Here is a 12,665-nt window from a genome sequence, read left to right on the forward strand (position 1 = left end):
GGCGAAGATGCCTTGAGAACACTTGGCGAAGATGCCGAAGTGGTTGGTGTAGCCTTAGCTCTGTCTTGATGGTGCTCATCTAGCGGTCTTCTCTTTTGCTCATGAAGCTTCGACTTGGCGTGAGGTAGGGCTTGTTGGGACTTGTGCATTTGCGCTTGTGGAGCATCTGCATGATGATGATGTTGTTGCCGTGCTTGAGCTTGTAGTAGATGTCATTCGTCGTTGCTGTGCACGTGTTGCTTTGAGGTGACTTTCCCTTCATGACGATGTTGATCACGAACGTGATGGTGGTCGCCATGGAGATGATCGACTTGGTCGTCGCTGCCTTGAAGATGACGAAGGGGAAGTAGACTTGATTAAGGCCCAAATCTCCTCCATCCTTGCATCTTCCTCCTCCTTTTGTGCGGAAAGCTCATTGTCGAAGTAGTCTCTTGTATGTGCTTCGGAGTGTCGTATGTCGATGGCAAGATTGTCGATGCGTTCTCGCAATCTTGATTGTACGCCTTGCATTTGTCATTGTAGATCGCGGAGTGACGATTTGGCGATGTAGTTGTTCACATCGTCGTTGTTGTCAAAGACCGGAGATGAAATGCCTTTCCTATCCATCACAAGACTCGAGCAAATATGAGTGGAAGAAAGGAGAGAACTATACCAAATGTACCTTGACCAATGTTGAAAATGGATCGATGATCACTCAATGATGTAACAAGGAAATAGCACAATTGGTACCGATCTCGTCAATTTCTCACACCTACACAAGTAAGGCTTATGGTGGAGCTCGGTGAGGAAAGTGGCACAACAATTTGATGCAAAATGTTAGCAAGAGTTAATAATGTTGCAAGAGATTCAAAAATTCGCAAGCGAAACAAGTAGACCAATAGCAATGAATGGCACACGGAAACACACACACGGATAGATAAATGGGGTTGTGCAACCAAGGAATGAGCACAAAATGTGGAATCCACGAAAAACGCTCGTGTTGCACAACTCAAAAGAGACGCTAGCACGATTGCTCAACAGGCAGATACGACACTTGTGCACAACCTATAAGATGCAAAATATAGCAACTTCTATCCCAAGTATGCTATGTATGTATGATGTTCCCGGTGGTTAACAAGATGATCCAAGATGATCGGATATGACAATCTTATATGCAATGTGGTATGATGCTATGGCACTTGCTTACAAGCTTCTTTGCTCTCTTTCTTTTGCTTAAAAGCTTTATTTCTTTTTTTTTGTATGGCCACTTTTGCACCAATGCACAATCCAAGATAGCAATAGTGTATATGCGGGAACAAACTTGTGACACAAGATATCATATGATAGCAAGATGATACCAATATGATATGGTATATATGCAATAGGAGGTGTAGACCAATGATCACTAATGTGCACAAGTAACATTTCCGGCAATACTCAATGGCTAGTCTTGATAGGCAAGTGACGCAAAATGGGCTAGGGGTTATCAATGCAATTGCAAGGGGAACATACAATGATGTCGTCAAGGTTACCGTCCATGTCGATGATGAGAGCTGATGTTGTCAAAGTCGACCCGTTCCTAATTAGCCGAAACACCTTAGGAAACGGAAAACCCGCAAACTCAAAATCTCCAAATGTCAAATGGTGGTAGCGGAAAAGTGGTGGTGGTTTGCACTTGGCAATGCGGAAGTGGGATGATGGGTTATACGAGTCGGCAATGCAGAAGTGGAGTAATGGGCTATACACATGTCAGAGTTGATGTTGCCGTCCCTAAGTAGCCGAAACACCTTAGGAGACACAAGCCACAACTCAACAAGCTCAAACAAAATTGTGTTAAGTTGGGGTGGCGGAAGTGTATGGTGGGCAAGCTTATGCGGAAGTTATGGTGGTTGTGGTTGATGAAGAAGCAACCGTCTCTATGTAGCTGAAACACCTTAGGAGACTCGAATCACTACTCAAACAACCTCAAATGCAATGGGGTGCAATGTGGGTTAGGTTGCGGAAGTCGGTGGTGGTAATGCAGATGATATGGTGGAAGGCCTAGGCAAAGATGCCAAAGTGCCAAAACTTTGATGGAGTCAAATGGTGTTGAAACCTATCTATATGGATGGGGGATGTCAATAGCTACTCAACGAGCTAAACAACGTGAAAATCCGACTCCGAATGTGAAAGTTATGGGCAAAACGGTGAAACACGGGAGGTTGAATTCCTAGGGGTCGGACATCCGGGGGTGGGCCCGGATATCCGGGGGCCAATGTCCAGAACCGTGCAGATTTTGTGCTCCAGGAGCCGGATGTCCGGCCTATGGCCCGGATGTCCGGCCCGACGATTCCAGATCGGGATTTTCACTTCGAAACTTGATTTGGGGGTAGAAATTGATGATTTCGGGGGCAAAAATTGAGGAATTTCATGGATGGAAGGTGGGGAAACTTGGGGAGATGCTAGATCCACTCGAAACCAAGCAAATCCATGGATCAAAATCAACAAAACATCATCAAACCAACAAATCACAAAAAATGGGGCTATTTTTGGCGGGGATTTTCGAATTTAGGCAAGAACACACAAAATTAGGCTAGAAAAACAAGGGGTAGGGGCTCCAAATTCGTGATCAACCTTGCTCTGATCCAAGATGATGTAGGGTAGAACCCTAGATGCCCGATCTTTCACGATTGGAGGGGATCCTACGAAGAACAGAAAGAACACGAGGGGAAAACGAGGGGAAACACAAGAGAAATCACTCAACCAACAAGATCCGGTTACACATATGCTAGATCCTCGAAACACAAAGAGATACACGATCCGAATCCAACAAAGGACGATACAAGAGGCGGTAGTTCTTCTCTGTGAGGAGGTCTTGAAGGTCTTCCCGTGAAGGGGCCTTGAATCCGCTTGGGGGATCTTCTCCGAAGAGGTCATGAGCTCCGAGGAGAAGTAACCAAGTGGATGAGCAAAGCTCTATCTCAAATGAGCTAAACCTATGCTAACCCTAAAATGTAGGTGGAGGGGGAGTATATATAGTCTAAGGGCGAAGGAGTACATGGGCCTCGGCCCACAGGATCTGCACGCAGGCAGGGGGCGGATGTCCAGGCGTCGGGCCGGATGTCCGGGCCTTCCCGAGACGCCGGATGTCCGAGCGCTGGGGCCGGATGTCCAGGATGGCAGGGTCCAGCTTCTGTGATGGGGCACCAGATTTCTGAGGGTTGAGCCGGATGTCCGGCTGTTCGCCGAGCGCCGGATGTCCGATGCCTGTAGGTGCTCTTCAGCTGGGCTTTTGCTGTAATCGGAATCTTCAGGGGCCGGATGTCCGGGTCCTGTAGCACCATGACGTCCTTCTTTGCCGAGCCTCTTCATCCATGTACTTGGGGACTTGTCCAATGTTCCGAGTGTCTCCATGGTCGTCTCCTCGGTTCCTGAGCACGTGTAATGTCTTTGCATAAGGTAGCAATCATGCCTCACATGAATGGAAAGGGGAAGCATTTAGGAGCGGGTTCACCTTGTGTCCAATGGCGTATGCTCGAGGTCTCAACATGTGGGCACTTGGGGCTTGGGGAGTAGTCGTAGTGTACATAGGGATGATCGTAGGATGCTCTGCATCACTTAGCTTTGGGTTCAATCTTGAAGTGTCCTTTCCCAGTGACAGTAGGGGCAACAAGGCATGTATTATATTATTGCCAGGATAACAAGATGGGGTTTTCATCATATTGCTTGAGTTAATTCATCTACATCATGTCATCTTGCTTAATGCGTTACTCCGTTCTTTATAAACTTAATACTCTAGATACATGCTGGATAGCGGTCGATGTGTGGAGTAATAGTAGTAGATGCAGGCAGGAGTCGGTCTACTTGACACGGACATGATGCCTATGTCCATGATCATTGCCTTAGATGTCATCATAATTATGCGCTTTTCTATCAATTGCTCGGCAATAATTTGTTCACCCATCATAATACATGCTATCTCGAGACAAGCCACTAGTGAAACCTATGGCCCGGGGTCTCTTTTCCATATATTGAATCTCGTATACATCTTGCTAGTTTCCAATCTATTATTTTGCAATCTTTACTTTCCAATCTATACATCAAAAATACCAAAAATATTTACTTTACTATCTCTATCAGATCTCACTTTTGCGAGTGACCTTGAAGGGATTGACAACCCCTTTATCGTGTTGGTTGCAAGTTCTTGATTGTTTGTGCAGGTATTCAGTGACTTGTGCGTCGTCTCCTACTGGATTGATACCTTGATTCTCAAAAACTGAGGGAAATACTTAGCTACTTTGCTGCATCACCCTTTCCTCTTTAAGGGAAAACCAGCGCAAGCTCAAGAGGTAGCAGAAGGCACTTGCTATTCCAATCTGTTGCACTTGCTATTGGAGGGCTCATATTGTTGCACTGGATTTAAATTAATCATGTACTACTGAACAACAAGCCCTACTCCTACTACTGTCCAACAAACAGCAATATTTCACCCAATATATGGCATTTTCACACAAATTACTGGAGTACTCTCTTTTGTCACAAGTTCATGTTCACATGAGTTTGTGTGAGTTCCCTTTTGTCACAAACCAAAAGCTAAGAAACAAATCTAAACAAGTCACACAGGAAGAACATATCCTCCTTTGTCACACAGGAAGTAGTACAAAAATATGGATTAATTTCCTTTACCATTCACAACGCCTCCAATATGAACAAATCTAAACAAATCTACAGCTAAGAAGATATCATCCTTTACATTTTTGAAACACAGTCACATAGGAGTATGGATTAATTTCGATTTTGTATGAGCTTAACATTTTTGTGTGAGCTTCATACTAGATTCATAATGGAGTTTGTTCATATTTTTGCAACACAGTCACACATGAGTAGTACAAAAATATGGATTAATTTCCTTTACATTTCACAGTCACACAGGAAGAACAAAATCTTCTACAGCAACATAGTTTCCTTTTGTGTGAGCTCCCTTTTGTAACAAGTTAATGTTCACAGGAAGAACAAAATCCTCCACTTCCCTAACAAAAATCACATCTGCACCTAAGACGAACCCACAAACAAACGGATTCCTTAGCTTGAGGTTCAGCAGAACCCCCTTGAGGTTCTTCTGGGCGACCTAGACGGACCCCTCCTCCGTCATCACCACCTCGGCCGCCGCCTCCTCCGCCTCCACATCGTCATCTTCCTCAATATTCTGCACCACAGCACACGCATTAACCCCCGTGAGAGGCCAAGCCATGGCGAGAGGAAGCACCCGCGAGAGAGGGATTGATTCCTTACCTTGCGGCAGCAGTACCCCATGAATAGGCGTTGTACTGTCACTCCGCTTCTTCGCTACCCCGTTGTTCCGTTGCTCTGTTGCTCTACTGCTACGGCGCCGCTCCGCCGCTCCACATCCAATGTCGCTTCGTCACCGGTGTCGGGGCACGTGGATCCAGTGCTGGCGCACGCGGAACCAGCGCCTCCGCCGCCCAGAAGCACGTCGTGGGCGCTAAAAAATTGATATTTTACCTTGGGGTGCTGGATTTCTGGTGCCCGCTGTGGGAGAAAATGGGGTGGCGCCGTGGGAGGAAGCCGGCGACGACAGGAGGAAAGGAGAGGCCGGCGACGGCGGGAGGAAAGGAGAGGCCGATGACAACGGGATGAGAGGAAAGGTGGGCAAGAGGAGAGGATCTGGGAGGGACGGGCGAGAGAGGAGGCAGGCGAGAGGATTCGAGCGAGTAGAACGAGAGAAGGAGCGAGTGGGAGCGGTGGGAGGGCATTTTTGGAAAGTAGAAAAATTTCATTACATTAGAAAATCTGTACGTGAATCAATTTAGCGACTTACATTTCGAAACAGAGGGAGCATGTACATGGATCATATGAATAAAAGTTTTTTTGTACTTATTACATATATTCAGAGTATCACAAAAAAAATCAAAATTTTGAGAAAAGAAACCGAATATACTGGTTTATGTTGGATTGCTTGCATGTTTTTATCTTTTGTTGCACAGTTTTCCTTAGCCTATATAAAAATTTAAAAATTCTCAAAAATATAAATAGATTAAAATGATTTAAGAAATTTCAGATGACATATTATTTATATATGAACATTATAGTTGGTTGTTTGCTCCGAAAGAAATGCAACATCTTTTTTGTAATAATATGAAAAACAGATTTTCTTTTTACAGAACAAAACAGATGTGTTTGTTTCACTCTTAATTTTATTATATATTATATATGTTTATATGATGCAGTAGAAAATATCATTTATATTTCATCATATGTAAAAACTGATGCGCTTCGACATACACACGGATGTAACGATGACAGACCGGACTGGAACACCACGAGAAGAGGTATATAGCTAATCCTTCTTTGTCCGTGTCTTATACATGATAATACAAAATGTTTATTTTTTACATATTATTATTTTTCAGAATATGAGAAACATAGATATGGATTTTGGATATGCACAAAAGGAATGCATCAACAAGGGTTCCGAAGCGGCGACGCTGAAAGGGGCCGAAATTCTCTGAGTTTTTCACAACAAAATGATGTGGAGGCGGTGATATCTCATAAAAAACCAAAAAAGGATGCCAATTTAAATGTTATCACACAAGGTATTCTTTTCAATGTTATTATCGATCTTTCCATCGTCATATTGTTTTTTCTATTCAACCAATTTGTCTAATTTTTATACTAATTTGGCTCGTTTTTGTATCATGCCGATAGAGTATGGTTGTACCCCTAGAGATATTACAATCATCGAATCAATCATGTTTGCTCCCAAGAAAACTATGTTCGTGGACATTGAAGATGCCTTATTATCAAATGACGATTTGGAATGCCTTACGAAGGATGATATATTCTTAGACGATGGTGTAAGACCAATTGCATAAACTTTGCAATTATAGACAAACCACCCTTTTCATACATATATTTGGTCCACATGCAAGTGTGTTCGTGTTCTGACCCTCTCCCGCATCATTTTCCGCCAAATTTATGAACATTATAGACAAGTCGAATGACGCAACACACACGGTTTCACTCACACTATCCGTGTGCCAGGCCGGTGCCCCTGTCACGCACATCCGCATAGTACATTGGGCTCCACAGGGCTTCCCCTCTCAAAAATAGCATGCAGCTTTTTTCTGTTTGATAACACACGGTTAGTATGTTTCGACCGCGTGTGATGTTTCTTGTTCCCGCTCCCACCTGCATCCCTCGAAAATATCTGCCCGCCTCGAGGGTTTTTCCGTTTCATAACACACGGTTGTTATCTTCGGACTGTGTGCGATGCACCATCATCCAAATTTTCAATAGCTCTGGCATTTCACTCTCGCGTTTGACTCCCGTGTAGTAAAAATTTTAGTAGCCGCGTCATTTCCTCAAACACACACCCCGCCCCCCTCCACACACACACACCAAAACATCCTCGGGCGTGCGTGCGTGTGCGTGCGCACACACACACACACTCCCTTGCTCGAAAAACTAGCAAGGTCGTCGTCATCGCCGCCGCCGCAAGGCCTCCATTGTCAACATCTGCCGGTTTGCCCATGCAGCTTACCCACCAATCTCCATACCCAGGCCGCCCTGAGTTTCTTATATGACGCCTACCAAATGCCCCCTTTCCCACAGATCCCCATCCCCCACTCCAGAGCATCACAGCCTAAGCCGTGCTACGCTTCCCGTGGATCTCGAGGAGCGACTGGCCCAAAAGAGGTGTATCGTGGTCTCTTCGCCCAACGTCGCCGAGGAAGCTCACGACCATTACTGGCCGCATGCACTCAATCAGCGGGCTAGAGTATGCGGGTATGTTGCGGACGCCGGCTACGACCTCGAGGTCGTCGACAGCGACAACCTAAGGCGGGCTATGTCACAGGTTAAGTGGCTCACCCCCAACCCCTCGGGTTCAACCACTGTCGATCTCATCCATGGCCCCGTCGCTGATCTCCTCTGGCTCGCTGTCAAGAATTTGCCGTCCTACATCGCCGTCGAGCCCCTTTTATCATTTCTGAAGGACACGTTCTGCGACGCTGGTTTGGGATCCACTGCTTCCAAGTCAGACCTGATCGACGGCGACCACAAGGAGGGAACCCTCTCCGGTTCTTCCAAGGGGAAAGAGCCCATCTGCTCTTCCAAGGGGAAAGAGCCCGTCTGTGACATCAGGGAGGGCACCCTACAGTCATGCTCTTCCAAGGGGAAGGAGCCCATCTACAACAAAATGGAGCGCATCCATGGTCCATGCTCTTCCCACGGGAACGAGCCCATCTGTGCCAAGTGAGGAAACCCATGATTTGTTTTGCCGCGCATCTTCACAGGGGGAACCCATAATTTGTTTTGTCGAGTCCCTTTTGTAGTGTAGTGAGAATATGATCAGTTTTAATTGCTATATTTGGTTGTTTGCAGTATGCCTTGTTTATTTCAGTTATTCACAATGTGATGCTTTATATGTGCAATTATTTACTATGCAGTACATTTCATCAATCCAGTTTTAAACATACCGATAGGAATGCATATATTATGCTTATTGTTAAGCCTGTTATAGTTAGCATATGCCTCTTTTAAAGTTTTTTGATTGTTCGGTTATTTGTAGTTAGCATATGTCCAGTTTCAAATGCTATCTTTGTTTGTTCATAGTATGCCTTGTTTATTCCTGTTATTCACAACATGATGCTCTATATGTGCAAGTATGAACTGTGCAGTTCAATTTCTTCAATACCAATTTCAACAATACCACTATGAATGACTACATTTGGTTGTTGCATCTTGTAGTTAACAAGCCTTTCTATTTTTATTAAACAATAACCAGTGTACTTAGACCGGCACAATACCAGTTTGAATGACTATGTTTGCTTGTTGTTAAATGTTAGGCCTGTTGCAGTTAACACACCTTTCCACTTATTTTGCTTTACTAGCGTGTTTAAACCTGCACACTGAAGCTATCTTTTGGAGATTATTTTGTCTGCCATGGATATATTTGGTTGATGTTTAGCCTGTTGTGCTTAACATGCCTCTTGATGTACCTACACAGTACAATTTTGGGAACGATTGATGTTTTCCATCGAGATTAGTTTCATCCCATGGCTTATATATACTCAGTGTAGCTGCTAACATATAGGCTGGGGGCTGATAAGGGACTAATCGGTGAATCACAATTTTAACTGAATATATGTATAACCCATTTATCGTTAGGTATAGGGCCATTCTAACATATAAGGATGCTAGCCGACCCTCCTCCACGGAGCTCCCCCGAATTGGCACATTCGTGGCCATCGGATGGGCTTTGACTTCCACTGCCGAATGTTGGATCAGTTGACTGTGTGGTGAAAAATGTTACTTCTTCTTTGATTTCATGTTTGGCTGACTTGTGGACCTTTTGCTGGCGTGATCCGGCTTGTTGCTCATGGTTTTTTCGAACATGGTGAAAGTCAACCAGTGCACTGCGTGCATGTGGTCGTATGTGAGCCGTCGCCTGTCTCACTGTGGCTGACGCGAGCCGTGCGACGTGCGAACGATAGCGCCCCGTGTGCGCGGTCTTTCAGCGTACTCACGTTGCACCCATGAGGCCATGACCCATCCGTCACCACCACACCAAACCCCATAGCGGCTCCTCCATAGCTGCTTGCAACCCTGCAACCATCGCGATCCCGCAGTCGCCCTCCTCCTCTCATCTCACGCACCACCCCCGCATCTCATCCATCCCTCTTCACCTCGGACTGGATCTGAGATGTGTGGGCATGGAGGTAAGATTCTCCAGTGCGGGCGACCTGCAAGAAAACACTACTAGGGAAAAGCCTATACACAAATCTTACCTGCAGCGCTCTTCAAAATACCACGCTACTGCTACTTAGCAGCAGCGCGTGTGACCGAAACGCGCTGCTGACTTGGAAATAGCAGTAGCGCGTGCACCGCATACAGCGCTACTGCTATAGTTGCCATGACCTCCCCCCCCCCCCCCCGCTAGCTATAGCAGTAGCGCACTTTACTATAGAGCGCTACTGCTATTCAGGTTAGCTGTAGCACGTTTCGGGAAACGCACTACAACTATCCCTACCTTATCCCCACGCGCACGACCGGCCCTCTCATTCACACTCTCACTCTCGCCCGCGTAAACCGTCGTCGTGTGTCGCCGCCGCCGCCGCCTTCGTCCGTCCGCCGCCGAGGTACTCCCCTCCTTCCGTCCCTCCTCCATCCTCCTCGCACATCCTCCCTCCTCCTGCGGCCGCCCCTCCCTCCTCCGCCGCCGCCCTCCTCCCTCCGCCTGCGGCCGCCCCTCCTCCCTCCTCCGCCGGCAGCCCTCCTCCCACCGCCCTCGACTTCACCGCCCCTAGCTACCTCTCCGTCTCCCCCCACCCCCTGCCACTAGTTAGTACTAGATTTAGTAGTAGTAGATGTTAATTTAGGGTTAGCTAGTACTAGATGTTGCTTAGTTAGTACTAGATATTTAGTAGTAGTAGTGGTAGTTGAACTACTTTAGTTGTAGTTGAACTAGTTTAGTAAGTAAATTAATAAACTAGTTGAACTAGTTGAATTAACAGAACTAATCTATTTTTAGTAAGATAATTAATATAACTAGTTGAACTACTTTATTTTTAGAAAGAACTAGTTTTTTTTCTATTTATAGTAAGTTTATATTTAGTAAGAACTAGTTGAATTAATAAAACTAGTTGAACATGTCATGTTTGTTGTTAGTGATAACTTATATGGTTTCAGGTGACCTCCGTCGTCCCCGTCACCGACCCCCTCTGACATCCCCGCCGTCGTCCCAGTCACCGACCCCCTCCGACATCGAGGTGAGACCAGCCAAATATCCTTGTATATCTTGTGTTGTTGCTCAAATAGGATATGTGGTTGCCCAAGTGGCCGTTCATGTTCAGTTTACATCTCCGAGTGGCCTATGTTTTGCCGGAGTGTTGATTAATTTCCGTTCCGGCAAATTTCAGGCGCTCGATTTGTCCTTTTTTAGCAAAGGTCATGCCGGATTTTGTCATGAATTCTGGCATGACTTGTGCTAGAATATGTAAAAGTTTAATCTTTGAATTATGATTGTAGGAAATGTCGTACTCGGACGACGACGGTCTCCCGGGGGAGTGTAGCTGGTGCCACAACGATCGAGGTATGTGCGACAGGTTCGTTCGGCTGGACGAAGATCGGCGCTTCAGCATTAAGCTCGAGGAGACCTTCGATTGTGAAACGGTACGCAACAACGACAAGTGTTTTTTTCTCCATTAAGCATGACTTCAACTATTTCAACGTCTAATTTTCATATTTTACAATTCGACTAGCTTATCCCATGCCATGCAAGACGCTATGTCTTGGAGAGGATGGGTTTTGAAGACCATGAAAATTTCGAAACAAAGAAAATACACCTAAGGACCCATCATGATATGGATTTTGAAGTAAATCTGTGCAATGCTCAGAGCGTAACCCATTTTGGTTGCCAAAATTGGGAAGCACTTTGCAAAATGTATGGTTTTTATGAGGGTATGATTGTCACCATGGATCTTGGTGATCCTGACAGCGAGGAAGACAATATGGACATTTGGGTCATTGTTGATACGCTTCCAATTGTACCGCTATGTGAGTTTCTCAAACATAGTTATTAACTAATTTATATTGTTTATTTCAAAATAGTTGATAGCTTATTTCCATTGACAACTTATTTTGATTCTTCGAAGACTGTGCGGAAGATGGTAGATAAAACCCACTACACCGAAGGCACCCAATTAACATATAAGGAGAAAAATCATCTGATCGCATTTTGTACTCTTCTTGAGAATTACAATGACTATTATCGAACTCCTCCAAATTATGGTGAATACGTGCCACTAGTGCATGTGTTGAACAACGATAACTTCTCTGGAGATACCCTGGTAAGATTTTTTACTATTACGACATCCGTGCATCTTTTGCATACTTCTAAAACTAGTACATCATTGCTAACTATGAAGTTATTATTATGTTTTTCAACAGAAACTCCCGATGGATTGTGTGCCTCATCTGATGTCTCTGCATGGTCGCCTCTTAGTTCTGAACATACTGCCAGGTAAATCTACGGAGCTCACCTGTGCATATCGGATTTCTAAAACCCGTGAACACATGATCATCAGAGAATGGAAGAAATGTATGGACATTCGCAAGGAGGTTCTTGGAAGTAACATTCAGCGAAAGGCAAGAATTGGAGACAGGCTAATCTCCATTCTCCATAATGGAGAGTCAGGGGCTATCTTGTTTTTTGTTATTTTACCTTAGAAAATGTAGTAGGTCTTAATCGAATGTAATAGGTCCTATGAGGTACAATATGTTTATTATGTGGTAATGTGTTAGAGTTGATAATGATGATCTTGAGGAGGTGTTATGTGATGTCAATGATAAAAACGATGATATTGAGGAGGTGTTATATGACAATGATGTATTATGATGCTAAGTTGTTAATGATATGATGATGATGATGATATTATTATATCATTGGGTGAAAGAACCGCGGATTAGTTTCAAGTGGATGGACATCCACTTGAAACTAGTCCACGGTTCTTTCACCCCATGATGTAATAACTCATTATGATGTAAAAACAATCTCTAAATTCCTGTTGTATGAAAACTTGTGTAAAGGTGTATGAATACAACATGAGAAGAAAAAGGAAAGAAATAAAATACTAAAAATAGTAGTAGCGCGGGTAAGGAGAAGCGCTACTACTAGTTACCAGTAA

The 12,665-nt window shown here is 44.7% G+C and overlaps 1 long non-coding RNA gene across 1 annotated transcript; it reads right to left on the reverse strand.

Annotated features, from left to right (window-relative positions):
* Nucleotides 1-4,791: 4,791 nt before the first annotated feature.
* On the reverse strand, nt 4,792-5,715 carry LOC123041227 (uncharacterized). Its single transcript, XR_006418428.1, has 2 exons — nt 5,251-5,715; nt 4,792-5,164 (listed from the first exon to the last, which is right to left on the reverse strand). It is a non-coding gene; the product is annotated as an uncharacterized lncRNA (long non-coding RNA).
* Between the last annotated feature and the right edge of the window lie 6,950 nt (nt 5,716-12,665).

Source organism: Triticum aestivum, chromosome 2B (assembly GCF_018294505.1).
Source record: "Triticum aestivum cultivar Chinese Spring chromosome 2B, IWGSC CS RefSeq v2.1, whole genome shotgun sequence".
In the NCBI taxonomy this organism is placed as follows: Eukaryota; Viridiplantae; Streptophyta; class Magnoliopsida; order Poales; family Poaceae; genus Triticum; species Triticum aestivum.